Source organism: Lepidochelys kempii, chromosome 10, assembly GCF_965140265.1.
Source record: "Lepidochelys kempii isolate rLepKem1 chromosome 10, rLepKem1.hap2, whole genome shotgun sequence".
NCBI lineage: Eukaryota > Metazoa > Chordata > Testudines > Cheloniidae > Lepidochelys > Lepidochelys kempii.
In genome coordinates this window covers 27,371,333-27,390,872 of record NC_133265.1, presented here as the reverse complement: position 1 = coordinate 27,390,872, position 19,540 = coordinate 27,371,333, and the positions used below count along the sequence as shown (strand labels likewise).

Here is a 19,540-nt window from a genome sequence, read left to right as displayed (position 1 = left end):
CACAATCAAGAGTGCTATATCATGTAAATGAATTATATATGCTGAATATTAAGCTATTGGGGTTATCACATGTTTTGTAAGAGTGTAAGTGACTACAGTAGTCATTTTTTTCTGCATCTACATTTATTTTAGTTTATGAAAGGGAAGGAGGGGGGGAAATTGAGGTTATGGGAATGGGGTTTGAATAAAATATTAATTAATGAAGCAAAAAGGGGGCCCCACTGCACCAACTATCATGTATCAACTGTCTTAAATTATTCACTGTTTGTTCAAAGCCAAAGGTTATGTTGTTATTATGGGTGCTTCTCTTGACACTTGTACATAAAATCTGATTTAAAAACTGTCCGAAGGCACCCTTTTAAAGCATTCCACCAGGCAGTATTCAGCTATTTAACCATAACTAGTTATTTAGGCAAAAACTGCTAGTTAGGTCATTAACAAGCATTCTTTTTATATTTCTTCCAGTATAATAAATTATTGATATCATTGCAGACTTTTATATTATGGGAGGGAAAAATAATAAAAAGGTGATAAAAGCACTGTTTCTATTTTTTTCTTTTTTTTTTCAAAAAAGAAAGTAATAAAAACTTAAATTCTTTGTACCAGTTAAAAAAAATGTATAAAATTTACATCTGTGCAGTGGAGTTATGTTCTAGAAATACACAGCCTATGATGCATTAGATTTAGCCTAGTAGACCAACCGTTAGAGACAAAACGTATCATTTTTATGGAACATGATAATCATATTCAAATTTATATAAGCATTTTACAAGTATTGCAATCATTGAGTAGAGATAATCATGGTATTTTCATCAGCTTGGTACTTTTTGAAACATGACTGTGTCGTGTAAACAATCTGCAATTTTTCAAGGCTTGACAACTTGCCCATCTAATTTTCAAACCCAAGACCATTTTGCTAAATATTGGGCCCGAGACAACTTTTGAACTGGGACAAAAGAAGGACCTTCTTCTGAGAGAACACTGAATGGAGAAGCTGCTTGTCTGGGTCTCTCTGATACTCACACATGCAACCTAAGACAGGTGACAGTTTCAGGCACAGTTGAAAAATTGCAGTTTGTCTGTGCATATGTTTGGACTCTTTCCATGTTGTCCTGTTTACAAGTTAACCTAAGTTGGGGTGTTTGTCACGGGTCTTCTTGTTTTTGTATTTAAATAAATAAAGCCGGAAACTGTCTTGCCACAGTTTTGCTGCAGATAGTTATATCCTCATGTGTACTGTGCGTGCCTACTGGCGAGCACTTTAGTAAATTATCAACTCACCGCTGTGAACCTGCCAACTTGCTATAACAACTCTGCTTTAAAAAAAAAAAAGTGTTTGTGATCAGGCTCTCTCTTTGTCATCGTATGTGCATGCAGTATGATCAGTTGAACAATAACCATCAATAAAGTTTCACAAGATTTGAAAACAAAGTTTCTGTAGCATTTATATCTAAGAATGAAAAAAATTATCTTTAAAAACAGAAAAGAGAAACTATATTAAAATAGTTTTAAAAAAAGGGGTGGGTGGGACAATAACATTTATTCCTGCTAGTGAGGGAATGAGCCATTACGATTTCAATCCCCACATTTAAGACCGAATGTATAAAAGACAAGTTTCCTGGTTTTTTAAACTAAATGTAGTCAAACACTGAGGCAAAACTTTTCAAAAGCATTTACCAAATATTAAGCTTTCAATTCTAAGTATGGAAGATGCATCTTTTTTGAAATCACACACATAAAATGACTAATGTGGGGAATAACTGAATTTATTTGCAATTTTAAATGTCATTATATGGTTCTACACTCTCTACCCTCCCCATGATAGTGTAGCATTTTAATCTAGCACAACAACAACAACAACAAAACAACCCACCTTGAAAAGAGTTAGTGTGCCAGCCCAGATTGAAAGGACTTTGTTTGGTTTTTTTGAAAACTCCTACCATGCGCAAGTCAGTCATTTTAAAATGTATGTCTGAAATAGTTGTGTAAGAAAAGGGTTTGGAATTTTTTTACGATATATATTGGGAACGTGTTCACTTATATAAATAACTTAATAATATGAATTATAACAAAATGATTAATACTATGTGTGGAATATAGTGACTTCTAAACGGATAAAAGAACTGCAAACCCAGAAATGTGTATATCTGTCTTTAGAAATTAGTGTTTATATCACTACCGTGGTTTGTGAATAAAGAAAAATGGTTTGTAATATCAAAAATAAAAGCTTAGTCTGAAAAGGTGTAAGTAAGTTGGTGTTCAAAGTTGTTTTGCTTTTCCTTTTTTATTTTGTTGGTTAAAGGTATTTCCAGAGCCATACTGTACATGCTGTACCTACTAAATATACATCAGTGATGACAATGGTTAACAGCTCTTTATTTGTTTAAATGAAAGGAGTAATTAAATTCAGTGTGGTGAGCTGAAAGTGCTCTAGACTATTTTAAATAAAATAAGGCATGCCTACAGTACTGTTGTCTGTCACATTTCTCCATAAAGAAGCCTCCACTGCATGACACACAGGGAAAAATCATGTTTGTTAACAAGAAAAAAGGAAGTTCAGACATTTTCCATGATGAGTGACATGTATATGACCTTTCATTGAAAATGATCACAAAGTGCTTTACAAACTAGAGGGTATCACTTCCGCCCACCACTGACCTGCAGGGGTGCTTGAACAATTTGCACAGTGGGGGTACTGAGAGCCACTGAACCAAACTGTAAAGCCTGTATATAATGGAAACCACTGCAAGTCAGGGGGGGCAGGAGCACCCCTCGTGCCAGCACCTATGCTGACCTGCATCCACCTCACTGGGGAAATGAGGCAACGGGTGAACAGTGCACAGCAACAGAGGACAGGAAGGGAAGAGTACTTTATTCAACTTACGCTGCTAGCAAAACAGCTTCACTTTTGGAGGGTTCTCCATTATGCTGTTTCTAGGATCGGTGTCGGGGCTGGAGGGAAGGTAGTTACATTGTCCCAGGCCTGGGTTTAGCAAGGGGTACAGGACTCCTAATGAGCCTGAGCAGTTTAGCTGCCGCTTGTCATATAACGTGAATGCCAGCATAGGTTAGCTGACTCCTCTCTCAGCCAGCCTCGCCACAGTTCTCTTCTTCAGGCCTGTTATCAGGGGAAGAGGGTGACCCGTGGAGAGCTCAAAGCTAAATAGTGTATGCCTAGTCATTAAGTAGCTGGCTCTAGCCCTAGGCTGCTGTCTTTGGTGAGCAAGGAGAAGATAAATAGAACCTAGCACCTTCTTAAGAAATGTTACCTACTTCTTCATGCTGCCACACTTCTACCCATAGCTTTTGTGGGGAGAAAAAGAAAATCCCCAGCCCCTGGGTGGAAGAGGAAACTACAGAAATTGATTGGGGAGCTGAGTCAGTGGAGGGGTCATTTTTGTGGGCAATAAATGAGCAGAGTAAGAGCTAGGGAGGGATAAGAATGGGAAAGAGAAATGTGAATTAGGACAGAAAGAATGTGAGGATGCACATGTGCACAGAATGGTTCTGGACACCATTTGCTTCAACAATTTCAGAAACAGAGAAGACGGTACACCATTGGAGGCCTGCCTGGTATCCCTGCCCCATTTATTCCAGTATATACTTACAGTGCTGCCCCTTGGCACCGTTCATTTGGTAAGATACAAATATAAAACATTGTACTGATTACAAAGGGTGGGGGAAGGGACAGCTCAGTGGTTTGAGCATGGGCCTGCTAAACCCAGGGTTGTGAGTTCAATCCTTGTAGGGGGCCACTTAGGGATCTGGGGCAAAAATTAGGGATTGGTCCTGCTTTGAGCTCAGGGTTGAACTAGATGACCTCCTGAGGTCCCTTCCAACCCTGATATTCTATGATTAGATTACTGTTTAAATAAGATTTTTAGGAAAAACCTAAACCAATAATAAGTTGGTATAAAAACCTGAGTAGGAAATGGAAAAATAAAATGAGGGCAAGGGAGCGTAGGTGACGCTAGAGTTGGCAGCTACCCGTGAGACAAAACATCTCAGACATGCTCTGTCATTTCAGAACATAATTTTTTTTAAAGCATTTACTGAACAGTACATTCAAATATAAGTAAAACTGAACAACAGCAAAGACAGTAAAAGCCAAAGGAGACATTGAGATTGCAACACATACATGTTTCAGGCTATTTTTAGCCTAATACAACTTTAATTGTTGCAAGCCAATCATCTAACATTTAAATTTAATCCCTTTAGATAAATATACTGGTGCAATTATTAGGCTATCAGCCCATCTCTTAGTCTCTAAAGGGACGTCAGTTATGTGTTTGCTTGTTTACTGGTTCGATTAGAATTTAACTCCCCTTCTTTGGTGAGAAAGCCTTACATTGTCTCTGATGAGTTTGTGCCCATAGTCGGAAGTGCTATTGTATTGTTCCCCATACACACACTCCTCCAAGTGGTGTTTGAAGGTCTGTTGGATGTGTGTGGGGGGGTGTATATTCTGTTTTGGATTGTAACATTTATATCACTTCTACTGTCGCAAAAAACAGTCTGTGCAAATGTTCTCCTCCCTAGAGTAAAAATAAAATGTTCTCATTTTCCTGGGCCGGGGGTGGGGGGGGGAGAGGAGTACCCTTGCTTGAGTGGGAAAGGAAACTTGTTTTGGGGGTTATGATTGATTGAAGGCATTGAAATACTTTCTGAAAATGACTGTTACAGACTGTTTTAAAGATTCACCTTGATGCTTCATCTACCACAAAAGGGCAGCAATGAACCCCTTATAATAGTTTGAGCTGTGTGCCAGGTCTTGACAGAACTGGTGAATAGTCCTCTCTTTACTTTTATTTGCATCCCAGCAGAGCAGTTTGTTGTCTCTCTGAAAGCAAAGTTTTTCTCCTGGCACCTTTTATAACTCTCTAATGATAAATTTATCTAGTGCTTTGCATACCATTAACTGTCTTGCAGCATTTTATGGGGTGCAGTATTGGCCCACCCCAATATCCAGTATTCCTGGGTAATATTTAAAGGGGCATCATCAGCTTGAAATATAGTCAATTAAAAAAAAAAGGTAAAAATATTTTCTGGTCCAACAGCTGCTTCTGAATTCCCTGTGCCTGTTTATACGGTTTTACAATCATATGTTTCTACTTTTAAAAATGTTTTTCTCTCCTCTTTCCGCACAAACCAAAGAGGAATTTGAGTGACTTGCAATGAAGGTGAAACAGTAAGACTGACTATATACAGAGTTCTGTCAAATTCACCATCGTCAAACTTACAATAGAAAGATATATATTTTTTCCTCTTTTAGTTACAATAATCTCAGGGGGCTTTTTAAATATACTATTTTTACATTTTTAGAAAGTGTCGTTTTTAAGTTGATGAGAGCCCTTTAAAACATTGTTCCAGTGACGTATCTGCAGAATAAAAACTAAACCTTGGTTCTATGGCTGTCTTTATCCTCCAAGCACCTTACAAAGCAAAGAGTTAAATAGTGCGTATGAAGACTCTGAAATTGAGCAGCTATGATTCATACCAAAGTAACGCTCACATAGCCTTGCATATTACAACTCCTTTTTTTCAGGCAATTGACTGGCACAGTTATTGCAGACTAAAGGCTTGTCTCCACTTACCGGGGGATTAATCCACTGGGGGAGTCGGGGGGTGTCATTTTAATGGGTCTAGTGAAGACCTGCTAAATCAACTGCCGAGTGCTCTCCCAGCGATTCCAGTACTCGGAATGAGAAGCATAAGGTAAGTCGACAGGAGAGTTTCTCCCATTGACCCAGACACCACAAAAGGTCTACCGAAGCTATCTTGACTCCCGCTACATTATTCATGTAAGCTGGAGTTGGATAACTTAGGTCAGCTGACCCCCGCAATGTAGACCTGCCCTACGTTATTCTGCACTACCTCCCAATGTACACACACTATGCCTGAATTAAAAGTCACTTTTAGTCCACAATAGCTGTTCCAATCTATATCCCCATGTAGACAAGGCCTTAGATTAGGTGTGGGAGAAAATGTTGATCCAAACAATGGGAGCTCAATTTTTCGTAAAATGCTATCTTTAATTGCCATCTGGATCACTGTTTTAGCTTTCCTCTGAAAGTCTGCACCTTTCATCATGCAGTACCTATCCCTAATAGCCATACTGTAGTGTCAAGAGTAGTGGGTATGGCTGAACCCAAACGTTGGTATAGAACTTGAAATTATACGAGAGCTATTGAGCCATAATGAAACTTAAAAATAGGGAGTGTGATGGGTTGCCCCCTCCCCCCCACTTCTGGGGTGTCACCTGATGTACCGGCGTCCCACTGAGCCTGCCCATTCCATCCGCCTGGGCTCCCTCACCCTGTCCTGATTTGCCAGGCCCTCAAGCCTCCTCTAGCACACACACAGGTAGGGACACACCACACTTCAGAAAGACACAGACACCGATATCCGCTCTGCATGGGAAGAATCAGCTTGGGGATTGCCCAGCACTCAAGTGCACACTCCAAATTCTATTGTCTGTACAGCATAAGCTCATGAAATTCGCTCCCTCCCTTCAGTGTGGAGGAAGATATGCACAGCTTCCCCCTGCCCCTCCCAGTTATGAATTCCACAAACTGAGTTTTAGAATAAACAAAACAAGTTTATTAACTACAAAGGGTAGATTTTAAGTGATTATAAGGGTTAGCAAACAGGTCAAAGCAGATTACTGAGCAAACAAAAACAAACATGCAAACTAAGCTCAATACATTAAAGAAACTGGCTAAAAGTAGTAATATCTTACCCTAAATGTTGTTTTAGGCATTTCATTCACAGGCCAGACACCTTTTTCAGGCTGGGCTCAGCTCTTCTCCCCTCCCTCTCTCCTTGTTTCTAAGATGTTCTCAGCAGTCATCCTGGGCGGGGATTCAGTGAAGAAAGTTTCCTGATTAGCTCACTTCCTTGCCTTAAATAGGATTTACATATGGTGGGAATCCTTTCTTTCCCAGTTTGGTTCCCACCTCCATTAGTGGAAAAACACTAGTAGGCCAAGATGGGGTCCAGTACCGTGTGCCCTGACCCTGCAGTGTCAAAGCAGCATCCTAGGTAGGTGGAAGATTAGCATCTTCAGAGTCCTATTGTTCTCTCCTAGTCCATCCAGGCTGATTGCCTACTGTCTGGTGGGCATTCCCCAGGTAAAAACACAGTTGTAAATTGTTACATAATCAATATTCCCAACTTCAGATATAGAAGCATACAAATCAGATAATCATAGTCAGTACATACCTTTCCAATGATACCTCACATGATCCATCTTGCATGAAACATCATAGTTATGCCATATTCATATCATAAGATCTCTATGAAGTATATGGGGTGCTGTGTCACAGGGACGATAGTCAAAAAGGCTGGGCTCAGAAAGTTAAAAACATGGGATGAAATTCTTCTGGCCCTACTGAAGTCAATGGGAGTTTTGCCACTCACTTGGGGGGAGGGATAGCTCAGTGGTTTGAGCATTGGCCTGCTAAACCCAGGGTTGTAAGTTCAATCCTTAAGAGGGACATATAGGGATCTGGGGCAAAAGTTGAGGATTGGTCCTGCTTTGAGCAGGGGGTTGGACTAGATGACCTCCTGAGGTCCCTTACAACCCTGGTATTTTATGATTTTAAGTAAAACCAGTATTTCACCTGTGGTATCCAACAACAATATTCTGTTATTGCATTAAAAGTATAAGACACATGGATTTCCGTTTACAGAGAAGAGATACTTCAAGTACACCAGATAACTGATAAGTAACAACAGATGGGTGCGTGTGACTAGGTCACACATTTGTAGTGAAGATAAATGGATGCTATAGAACACTGAAAAGCTTCACAAATAACTAAGGCCCAAGTTCTGGTCTTCATAGGACATGATTGCATTATATAAATAAACTGTTAGTATAAAATTGAAGTTGTTTCTTCAACTTAACCTAAGCAGAAGAACTTAACATTTTTCCAGTTAAAACTTGGTCTAGAGTGGAACCATCACTAATGTTGATGACTTACGGGCCTGAGCATCAAGATGCCAGAAAAATAAATGCAACGATATATTCAAATTCTTTAAGGTAGAGCCATTACTCCAAGTTCAATGCTGATTTAAACCCCATGCAACCAATAGGTTAAATTCAGGCTGAATCAATCAAAAAGAGTTATTGCAAGCAATAGAAAAAAAGACTCCTGAGGTAGCAGCTGCCAGAGACTGCATATTGTGGTCTTCCCTGCTTGGACACTTAGATTTTCAAGTGGGGACACAAGGAAGGTAAATTTGGGCTGACAAAGCCAATTTGAAGGGTAAATAGGCTATTCTTCCTCCTCACCCCAAGTCATGAAGGCCAGTCCCAGCTGTGCTCCCACAGAGAAGCTTGCATGCTGCAGGATAGGAGACTATCTGGTCCCCTATAACATGAATCAGTTGCATCAAAGCTACAATATAAAGCCTATTACTGTACTTCTTTCCCTATATTGCTGGAATTATATTTAACAGTGGGAGAAAAAAAAACACACTTACTATAAAAGATGACCCAGTGTCCCCTGCTGAGGAAACCTATTCTAGAGAAACCTGGGGAATTTTGCTCTGAGTCAGCAGAGACTAAGAGAATTACAGAGATCACTTTAAGGTTGCCAAGAAGAGAAGGCACAGGGGAAGCCCATGCTTTAATGCTTTGGGCCCTTCTGCTACAGCAACCGAGAGCATAAAAAAAAACCTCTCTTCTCTAAGGCACAGGCTTGCAACAGAGATCCTGTCACAACAATATTTGTAACATGCTTTAATCAGAAATAAGAAATACAAATTGAGGTGTTTGGGGATTTATAAATACAGCTTTTCCAAGTGTGTGTGTGTGTGTGTGTGTAGGAGGCACATAATATGACCTGGACCCTGTAAATGCAAGAAGAGATACATTTATCAAAATTAGGAAGGAAAACAAATTGACTAGGAAGATTTGAAATGTGAAACATTTGTAACCAAGCCACAGAGCCTAGTAAACAGCTGCATTTGGTTGATTTATGTATCTTTCATGCCAATAACCAGCTGTTCTCCATTCCACCCCTGCCATATCTGTTAAATAAGAGGGCCAAAGCATAGGCTTATCCTAACTCCTCTGTTGTTTCTGCTGCTCGAAGGGGATTTTAAAGAAGCCTCAAGAGACAACAGCTGAAAATTCCTTATCTGCTGTTCCTCCGTCCCATTCCCTCTCTGGCTGGGCAAGTAGCAAGCATGAGACGAGATGATCCTGGTCAATAGTGTGGCTTGCTGGGAGCTACGTATTGATGCAAATTAGAGTGGCTTTAGGGCTGCTGTAACTTTCACCGGGAGCTAACATGGCTCCTGGCAGGCCCTAGGATTGGGGGGGGGGGAAGGAGGGGAGAAAGTCAAAAAGAGGGTATAAACCCACCTATGCCCCACCCCAAGGTGCAACCAACACTGCTGTAGGGGATCTGGGCTGAGGTTCTTAATGAGAAAAAGTCACTTATTAAAACAAGTAATGAGATCACAGGAGAAATGTAGAGTTGCAAAACATCAAATACAGTACTACAGGCATCAAGGTATTACATTTAGGGAGTGTCTAGAATAACAATTCATGTTATTTTAGCAGCAGTGCTAGTAAGCATGGGGCAAACAGGAAGCCCAGAACACTGCTGTAACATCAGTACTTATCCATGTTGTCAAAGTAAATTCACTTCTTGCATAGAAGGAAAGTTAGGAAAACTCCCTTTTAAAAGGGTGCTTGCCTATTCATGTAGCTACCTAAAATGCTAGCTCCAGGCTTTGTGATGCATCTGCAAAGAGCTGAAGCACTGAAAGGACAGGCTGGGGGAACATAAGGGTGCAAGCCTGGCTTTGTACTGCCCAGATTCTGTCCCAGAACGTCTAACATTTTTGTAGTGCCGAGTACTACAGCTGTTCCTCCTACTGTCGCTGGTGGAACCCCTACAGCAGCACTTGTGGGAGCTGATGGAAAGGTTGATGGTAGAGTGGGAAGAGCAGCATTTTTTATGTCAGCCCTACAATGCTCCTGTACCAGGGGACTTTGCTTCCAACCCCGATGACAATTTATAGCTTTTATAGATTTGGCCCAATCGTCTCTTGTTTTTCATTCCTACATACACAAAGTACAGAATAAGAACTGTAGCAGATCTTGCACTCTTGTACATTTTGTTTGATAAGCAGGGTGCTTAGGTTGGGTTAAGGATAATTTGAAAACTCTGTTTTTTTTTTCTAATGTCTCAATTATCAAAAGCAAATTGACTTCTGTGAGAAGCCTATTCATGTTGTGAAGAAAAGCCTGATATGTAGTAGGATCAAAACTGATGGTCTTTGAGAAAAGGTAATGAAAACGTTACCCTGTTCAACTGCTTGTAATTGATCATCTGCTTGACTGGAATGATGCCCAGATCACCAGTCATTCTTAATGTACATTCAGTCAGAAACCTGTAGGGTCGGATTCTCCTTTCTTTTACTCCAATAAAGGAAGCTTCCGCTAAAAAGTGAGAGCAAGTAATACAGAACATCTTCTGACAGCCCAATGAACAATGGTATGCCCTCTCTTAGAGCCTTTTCTACAGAACTGAGCACTGTTAAACATTTTAGCTGAAATTGAAAAATCTTTGAAAAAGGCAACATAGAGATTTCTCTATGGTTATGTAATTGTAAAAACTAGGATAATTTAGTCTTGTATCATGTGGAGTTACAGGTTGTTCAGAGGGCTTAACCAGAATTAGACTCTGTATTTTTAGCATACCGTCTACAGTGTGACGATCACACATTGGCCTATTATGTAAACCTAATGCATGTAATGAAATTCAAATGAAAATGCCTGTTTTATCCAAACTCTTTAAAAGTGGCATTTACACGGTCACCTCTGAAGCACTAGATTTCCATAATACAGCATGAGGTTTTGTAGCATTTTCTTTAAAACTTGGCCTGGTCTTGGCAGTGAAGGCAGTTTGCTTTAATAACTTCTTGTTTGTCAAGGACTCTCCTCATGTGTTACAATACCTCGCATTGCACAAAAGGTTAAAAAGACTGGACAATAAAAGCGTAACAACCTGTATTTGGCTAAAATGTGCCACAGGTTCCCACTGACTCATGCATAGCCCTTCTTAGAAGGCGGAATAGTCACTTTAGGTTAAAACTCTACAGTTACCGCCATGTTGCAGAGAAGGGATGGAAGCAGGGGGAAAGGGAGTACTGTAGAGGAGCACCACTCAAATGACATCTTAGAGCCATTCTTTCTGCAGAGTGCCTCAGAGGGTGCCAGAAAAACTATGCTGAGGAGTGAACCCTAGCAGTGCCAGTCTCCAACTTCTAGAAGGACCACATGCCTTTCCAGCTGTTAAATGACTATATAAAATGTTGCATGGGGGAAGCCACTTGCAATGCACATTTTATGGTCAGGGCATATCCAAAATTGCCAGAGCATACTCAGGGTCTGGTTGTAAGGCCTCTCAGAAGGTGACAAGTCTGTAGCACAACTGACAGAGACTCCTTTTTCTTATTTGCCAACAGCTATTCACTAAAATGTTCGCTGCCAATCCCTCAAATCCCTTTAGAATATCAGGCACACCACTTTTGGGGTGTGTAGACCCCTAGCTCATACTAGTTCCACCCTTGTGCTCAAGCACCAACAAATGGGGAGGAAGAGTGCAAAAGGTCCTTGTGCCCTCCCTTCCCCTTCACACACTAGACCTGGAACTGCTACAATCCAGCCCAAATATAGAGTTTTAAGTCTATTTATATTGTGTAAATAATCCCATAGACATTCAGACTGGGCATTTTAAATGCTTGTTGGGAAGCTTTTAAACTAAAATATTAAGACATTGAAATATTAGTAAACTTCAAAAACGTTACAAGTTTTAATGTTCCTCACTTCTGTGGTGCTGCATGCTGTGATAGTGATTCGGTGACTGGGTTTTCTGCTTTTGAAAGGAGAGCTACATATTGTAAAACTTTCATTTAAGTCAATTTGCCTCTCTAATGACTTGTTTTATTTGTTTACTCGGTGCTTCTCCAGGATTTAAAAGTAACAGCTTTAAAAAAAACAACAAACAAAAAAACCTACCTTAAATCAAGGCCTAATATAATGATGGGGAAACTTTTTATGTTTTTTAAACCCAAAACCATGCTATCCCCAGTGAAACTGGATGGGAAATGAAATACTAAAGAGGAACAAATGTGTTGTACATGAAAACAGTGAATTATTCATGTGATGGTGGTAGGTGTCAGATAAGGTCCTACTTCATGATATTGCAGAAATTGTGGATTCTGCAATAGTAGGCTTCTACTGCAATTTTGTTTTAAACTAGCTTACTTCACACAGTCCACAATTTTGCATGTATTTTGAGGTTTGCAACACACTCCCTCCCCCCACCCCCCATTAGTATAATACATTATCTAGGAGAGTTTGGGAATTCACCCTGCAATTCTGCAGTGTTTTCCAGAGTTAGCAGAAACAGCAAAGCGATCATTCTTGATCTTGCCTAATTCTGTGGCTGCAAAGCCCGCAGTATCTCAGTACAGACAAGTCTTCAAAAAGCGCAGTCAGAGCATGAAGAAGACCACTGTGGCAAGGTGTACTGCACTAACATTCAATACCTGTTAAATATAAATGGCTAAAGTGACTGGACTCAATTTCTACAGCAGTTGTGTGAAGACTTTTAGTCTTCTACATTTTATATTGTACCGGTAACTTTTTGAATTAATATAATATAATTGCACTCAATTGTCTGGTTATCAAAATATTTCAGACATAATAGCTGTGTTTATATCGTTCCAGCAATTTTTTCTTAAATAGGTCTTAAATAGGTGATTTTCCACATCTTGCCCACAACTCAGCCACAATTATTTGAAGCTCATCCTGTGATTTGGGTAGGGTCTTATGTGCCAAGCAACTGAGCTTCTGAATGAGCACAAAGGTGTTTCATTTCTCTCCCATCCCATTCTTTCACTAAAATTTAACTCGCATTTTTACTGTATCATTTGTTCCTGGTATTTCAAAATCAGTGGCTGGGAAAAAGTGCCTATAGGATAATAGGTTTCAGAGTAATAGATAACCTACCATTTCAGTCTCCTGCCTCTCCTTAGCCCAGAACAGCAGAAGCCTAATTCTGATCACTCCTACTTTGCTATAAATTGGGAGTAACTCCACTTAAATAAGTGGCGTTAGATCGGTGTAAAGTTCATCTAAGTGGGCCCGATCCTGCTGCCATTGAAGTCTATGGAAAAGTTCCCATTCTCTCCAGTGAGAGGAAAATCAAGCGATTGTCCCTGCTTTGAGTGGGTAGGAGGCAGCAAGCAGGCTTAAGTATGCAAACAACAGGAGTCATCCCAGCTTGGATAGCATATTGAACACACCATGTTCATCCAATTCATTATGGTTCTGTCTTGTACCATTTCAATCAGTGGGATATGGAAGTAATGACATCCACTTACAAAAGATAAGATACAATTGCATTACAATAAAACCTCATGCTTCAGGCATAACCCAAACATTAACTGGTGATAGGAAGACTTTTCTGCTTTGGACAGTGTATTGTAGAAGTCTAGTAATATCCCTTTAAATAGTTGGTGAGCCCTGTAGTGCTCACTCTCTGTTTTAGAATGTAAATAGGACTCGTGTTTGTTTGGCAAAAACAGTTATTTGGACACACACACACACACACACACACACACGTCCTTGTGATATACTACTGCATAAAGGAAAAATGATACAAGACAGTTTACTCCATAATGGGTTTTCTTGTATCTGGTACTGGTCACTGTCAGACAACATACCAGGCGAGATGAACCACTGGTCTGATGCGTCAACTCCTGTGTTTCTTTGGGAGCTTTCCCAGTGATTTGGTTTTACTCACTGTGGCCAAAATTTTGAAAAGTTGTTAGTGATTTGGGTTCTAAATGTTTCTGGGCGCCATACAGTGGGCTAATTTTCACAAAGTACTGAGCACACATCCTCTGAAAAATCAGGCTTCCAAGCTGTTGTGTGATGGTCACCCGAAAACCACTAGTCACTTGAAAATCTTGATCAGTATTTATTTTAAATCTGTCTATCCTTGAGCTCACCCCCACCCACAGCCACTTACTTCACAATGTTCCTGTCTGATTTCACCTACAAGAACAGTCCCCTTTGAGATGACACGTTACATCAAGATATCTCCATGCAGCCTTGACGCCAGAAAAAGTATTATGTTCAGGAAGCAATGTAAAGGAGACCCTGCTGACTAGACTTATCAGACAACAAGGGCAATAGTCACAAAAAAGGACTCCGGTGCCTTCCTGCCACTTCAGGAGCCAAAGGCCAACTTTTAGGCAGCACTGGTATACATAAACCCCCTCTTCGCCGCTCAGCTGCTGTGTAAATACTTTGCTGTAAGAGCTCCCTAGGCACTTAAGATTGGACTCTGGACAGGCGCCTGGGGTGAGGCAGCAGTGCACAAGCCCAGAGGCACAACCTCAGCTGCCTAAAGAACTCTTACTGCAAAGAAATTTAGGTATTTAGTGAGTGTAGGCACCAGCTGATCTGGGGTTTTGTGAATGCCAATGGCCCCTAAATGCTGGGCTTAAGTACCTAAAGTGGCAGTTAGGCACCTGGCTCCCCTGAGGCATGAATCTGGCCTTCAGATGAGAGAGCAGGCTTCTGCCTTCACCCAGCCTTGACTTGTAGTTCCAGACTGTAGTGTGGAACTGGCATCAGAGTTGATGTACACAGTTCCTGGGCTGGCCTTCTGCACAGGTAGGAATCCCAAATATGCCTACATGATCAGGAACATTAATAAACTAATCCTTTCAACATCTTAGTGAGATAAAAAATAGTTCCTCCCCATTATATGGAAAAGGAAACTGTAGTAGAGAATCTGAGTGAATTGTTCAAGCCCCAAGAGTGAGGCAGTGTCTGAGGCACCTTGGTGTGAGGATGGATTGGCCCCAAAGCGAGACATAAAATGCCTCCTCCTTTCGCAATTCTCACAGACCAAGCCACTGAGTCTGAGAGAATGTTTTAAAGCTGTAGGTCTCTCTAGTAAAACAACAACTAAAATGCAATTCAGTTCTTTTTATAAATAAGTTTAATGAAGAATTTAATATTTCCACTCAAATTAGTTAGAGGCAAACTTCAAAAAAAAAAAAAAGACATGGATCATTAACAGATGGATATGTCTCAATTTGTTATAGTAAAAAGGCACTGAAATTACGAGTGTTAATCAACTGTATTGCTAAAAACTCTATATAGGTTCATTAAATAATTTAACGATAAAGAAATATAAAAATGGAAGAATAGGGGAATCACAGTGTCTCTCCTGCTATGGTGCTTTCTCTGCATTTCTTAAGTATCTAATTTTAATAAGCACTCAGAAGAAATAATTTCTTCTCGGCTGGGCTAAGCTCTTTAATAGTCAATGTAACACAAAGTTTCTAAATGTGCTTGGCAACGCTTCCCCTCCCCCCACTTACTTGCTTTAAATTCACATTATTAAGGGGTGATTTGTCCTCTGCACTTCTTCAGCCCTCAAAATAGGTGCAAGTATTCTTGAACTGTGACTTTTTTTTATATTCTTCCTTTAAGCCAAATGTGTTTGAGCCTGCAGAAAGATTTGATTTTGTGCAAGATAATAGCTTAGCTAAACTAATCAAGGCCTAAAAAGCTTAACATAAGCAGCTAACCAGGAGTAACCATAAGATACCACAAGACAGAATGCTGTAGTAAACAAGCTGCAGTAAACTGAACTGCTGACAGGTAGCCACAAGATACTAGTTGACATCAGGTGTAGATATTTTAAACATTTTAGTCAAGAATGAACTTGTCCACACTTCCCCCTCCCAATAAACCCCTAATTCTCAAGAGTGTTTTTTTTTTGTCAAATAAACTTCATGACGTTTTAATCCCCAACTAGCTCAGTCACATGCTTTCTGACAATCCACCCCTGCAGGGAGCTGTGTGCAGGCAAACTCGTTGCACCCGGAAGCAGTTGCCAGGTCCCTGCAGCCCCTAGACACACACGTGGCCAGTGAGGCTCTGCACGCTGCCCCTGCCCTGAGGGCTGGCTCTGCAGCTCCCATTGGCTGGGAACTGTGACCAATGGGAGCTGCAGGGGTGGTGCCTGCACACATGAGGGCAGCGCATGGAGTCTCTCTGGCCACCCATGCACCTAGGGGCCTCAGGGATCTGGTAACCACTTCCCAGGAGCCACGGTAAGGGCTGCCAGGACCCCACATCCCAAACCCTCTCCCACACCCTAAACCCCTCATCCCCAGCCCCACCCAAGAGCCCACACCCCCAGACATAGCACTCACCCCCTCCCCACCCCTCTGCCCCAGCCCAGTGAAAATTCCTGAGGGTGAGGGGAAGTGAATGACGGCGGGAAGGGGGATGGAGTGAGCAGGGCCAGGGCCTCGGAGATAAGATGGGGTGGGGCAGGGCAGGGGTGTTTGGTTTTGTGTGATTAGAAAGTTGGCAACCCTATCCAACTCAGGCAAACTCAAGGCTCACATGGCCAAAAAAGAAATAAAACTAAAACTTCCCCTCAAATTTGCAAAAATGTTTCTGAGAATTAAATTTTAAAATTTCTTTGTGAATACAAAACCTGGACACAAATTCTAGCTACGTTTCTGATTCAAATAACTAAATGAATCCACAGCAGAGAAACTCTTAAAAATACCTTGCAGCAAGCAGCCAGTCCAGGAGGAGGGAAGACGAAGAACCTAGAGTTCTTGTTGCCTGAGGACTACAGTTCCTAGCATGCCACAGACAAACCTAGATTTTTCTCCATCAGATCCCTCTCAGAACTGCACAAAGGGTGAGATTTACCTACCCCTATACTGAGGGCTAACCTAAGCTCTTCACAGTGCTGGGTGCATGGGCTTTGTGGTAGTTCTCTACCTGTGGGAAAGGGCGGCATTTTTCACCTAGAATGCTTATCTTGTACATCTTTTGGGAGAAGGGTGATCTTTTGGGGCTGTGTTTCTACAATGCTTGCACCATAGGTTCCTGCTTTATGCCTAAGGCTTCTAGTGCTACAACTATATAAATACTTCAGAACAATAGCAGGAAAAAAACCAAAGCACTCCACAGATCCACTCCCCAGACCCTGCTTTGGGGCACTGAAAAACCAGCACTACACTATGTGGCTCTGGGCTTGTCTCTAGCTAGTATTCAAAACAGCAATAGAAATGCCTAGAAGATTAATCACATTTTCTCTTTTTTTTTTTGGCTGACTGCAGTAGTGGCTCTGCCAGTGGCCCACTCGGAAAAATTGGACAGGTCCATATATTTTACTTTCTTCCCATTCACTAATGTTTAATAGCACAGCTCTTCAAGCCATGGGTAGCTGTTCTGGTTTTCATCATGAGGACTCCAAAGCAACCACCATAGTAAGATTAAATGGAACTTTTTAATAAACAGCCTGGCAAACCATGAAGAAAACTGAGGGTGGAAGGAAATTATCAAAATATGCTGTAATGAGCATATTTGTGCAGTGGAGGAGCAGTATGATTTGTTATTGGTACCATTCAGGAGAAAGAGAATCAGATCTTACTCCCTCTGAAACCACTGGTTGACTCACTGTCTTTGAGCAAGTGAAAGGTTGGAAGAAGAACCTTTTGGCTCTTTTTACAATGGAAGTTGGGAGGCACATGCAAAGTGAAGAAGTGGTAATCACTCAACAGGCTGCTCTACACCCTGTCACTGGATCCAGCAAAATAACAGGACTGTAACCAACAAAGAACTAAGCGTGGAAGCAGTAAAAAGAGGGATTCTGGGAGCGGGCCTTCTGAAATGTTTGCACAAGCTGTTGCAAGTTCCTCCATTTTTAGAGCATCTCAAAGTGAAAAGCTTGTGCCAGGAAAAAACAAACAAACTGCTAGCTGGCAATTAACTGGGATTCTCTATTATGAGAACATGCACATGGCAAGATTTGTTCTATCAGAACACCCAAAAATACCCAGAAAAACCAAAAGCCCTATGATACCTCCCCCATGCATCTTTTATCAGATGCCTGTGGAAACTTTGTTTATAAAAATATTCAAAGAACTAGAATCAGTGCTATAAAAAAAACCACAGCAGCAGGAAAAACAACTAAGCAGTATATTTCCCTGGCCTTATACAGAAAGGCTAGAATTTCCTCATACCTAATGGGAGTATCAATTCTTCCCACTGTGCGTATTTCCCATTATCCTCAAGAACCATATCTCCTAGTAAGCATTTAGTAATAGCTAAAGATAAAACAATGAGTACATGACTTGCTAAACAATTTGGCAGCTCTATGGCAACAAACTTACCTCATACCTGACTTTTCATCCTGCTCACTCTTGATTCTCTCACTTGCTTCACCCAGTTAGTTAATGAGGCAGCAAACAGGGGAGTTCTAGGCTGGAGGCAGTTAATTAGGAACAGGTTCACCTGTGCAGGAACACTTGGAGGCCTGTATAAAGCCAGGGAGTTAGCGGAAGCTGGGTAAGGCTGCAGGGAAGTAGGTTGTAATCACTCCTTGACGGGGGGTTGGTGACAAGCAAACCCAGAGAGGGTAGGAGCCAGTCTTTGTAGAAAGAAGCCTCAGGGAACAGTAGCAAGGGGTAGGATTGCACAGGGACTGTGGCTGCTTGTTATAGGGCCCCTGGGCTGGAGTCCAGTGTAGAAGGCAGGCCTGGTTCCCTTACCAGCTACTGGGAAGTGGCAAGGGTGTTGGAGATGCCACTCAGACAGTACATCTGGAAAGACTGAATTCCCTAGGTGGGGAGAACTTTAATGACTTGGCTGGAGAGCTAAGTGTTAAAGAGAAAGCTGTAAAGGTGTACCCAGGAGTGAGCAGGGCAGCAGAGTGAGACAAGAGGGGGAAGCTTGGTAGAGCTAATCCTCAGGCTGGCCAGCAGGAGGTGCTGCAAACAGAGTGCACCCTGTCACACTCTCGCACAACTAGGAGTTTGCTCCTCCAGGCCTGTTATTGTGAGGCAGTGTCAGGTGCTGCCTACCCTGAGTTCATCCTAAATTGGGATAAGATACCTGCCTTTTTCCTAATCTAGACAAACCCTGTGAGAATGAGCTGGGTAGGCAGCCCAAGACAGTAATTTATCATAGCAACAGATTCCCATCCAGTAGCTTAATTAACTTCTTTATGAAGCCAGCTGGAGACCCTACCTTGTCTGGCTCACTCCCTGTGCCTTACTCACTGTTTAGGGAATATGAAGGAGCATCACCCTTCCTAGTCCTGGGAATGTGCAGTGAGATTGGAGAGACTCTTGCACACAGATTTTCATAGGCAAAATTACTAGAGAAGACTGAAGGGCTGGGGGAGGGGTTGGCAGGATTCTGGGGGGAGGTAAGGGATGATTTTTAGAGATGGAAAGACTGGGGAAAAGTGGGCATTGAGATGCTAAAGGGGCCCTCTGTGTAGGTGGAGAGGAGAAGTGAAACAGCAGAAAGATGGAATGGGTGAGCCAGCAGGGGAAAGGAAGCAAGTGGGGATGTATATATGCACAAATAAGAAGGACCTAGTGGGTTGAAGGCGAAAGAAAGAAAGTAAACACAAGGGAGGAAGAGAGAAGGACAAGGGAAGAAATGGTAGGGTGGCAGACT

General features: G+C 41.5%; 1 protein-coding gene across 22 annotated transcripts in view; it reads left to right on the top strand.

Annotated features, from left to right (window-relative positions):
• RBFOX1 (RNA binding fox-1 homolog 1) overlaps positions 1–1,431 on the top strand; it is a 2,436,731-nt gene extending 2,435,300 nt beyond the window's left edge. For all 22 annotated transcript variants that reach the window (XM_073362506.1, XM_073362502.1, XM_073362531.1 and 19 more), the window contains one exon: positions 1–1,431. This exon is cut by the window's left edge and continues 393 nt beyond it. The gene's annotated coding sequence lies outside the window, so the exon portion shown is untranslated.
• Positions 1,432–19,540: the final 18,109 nt, after the last annotated feature.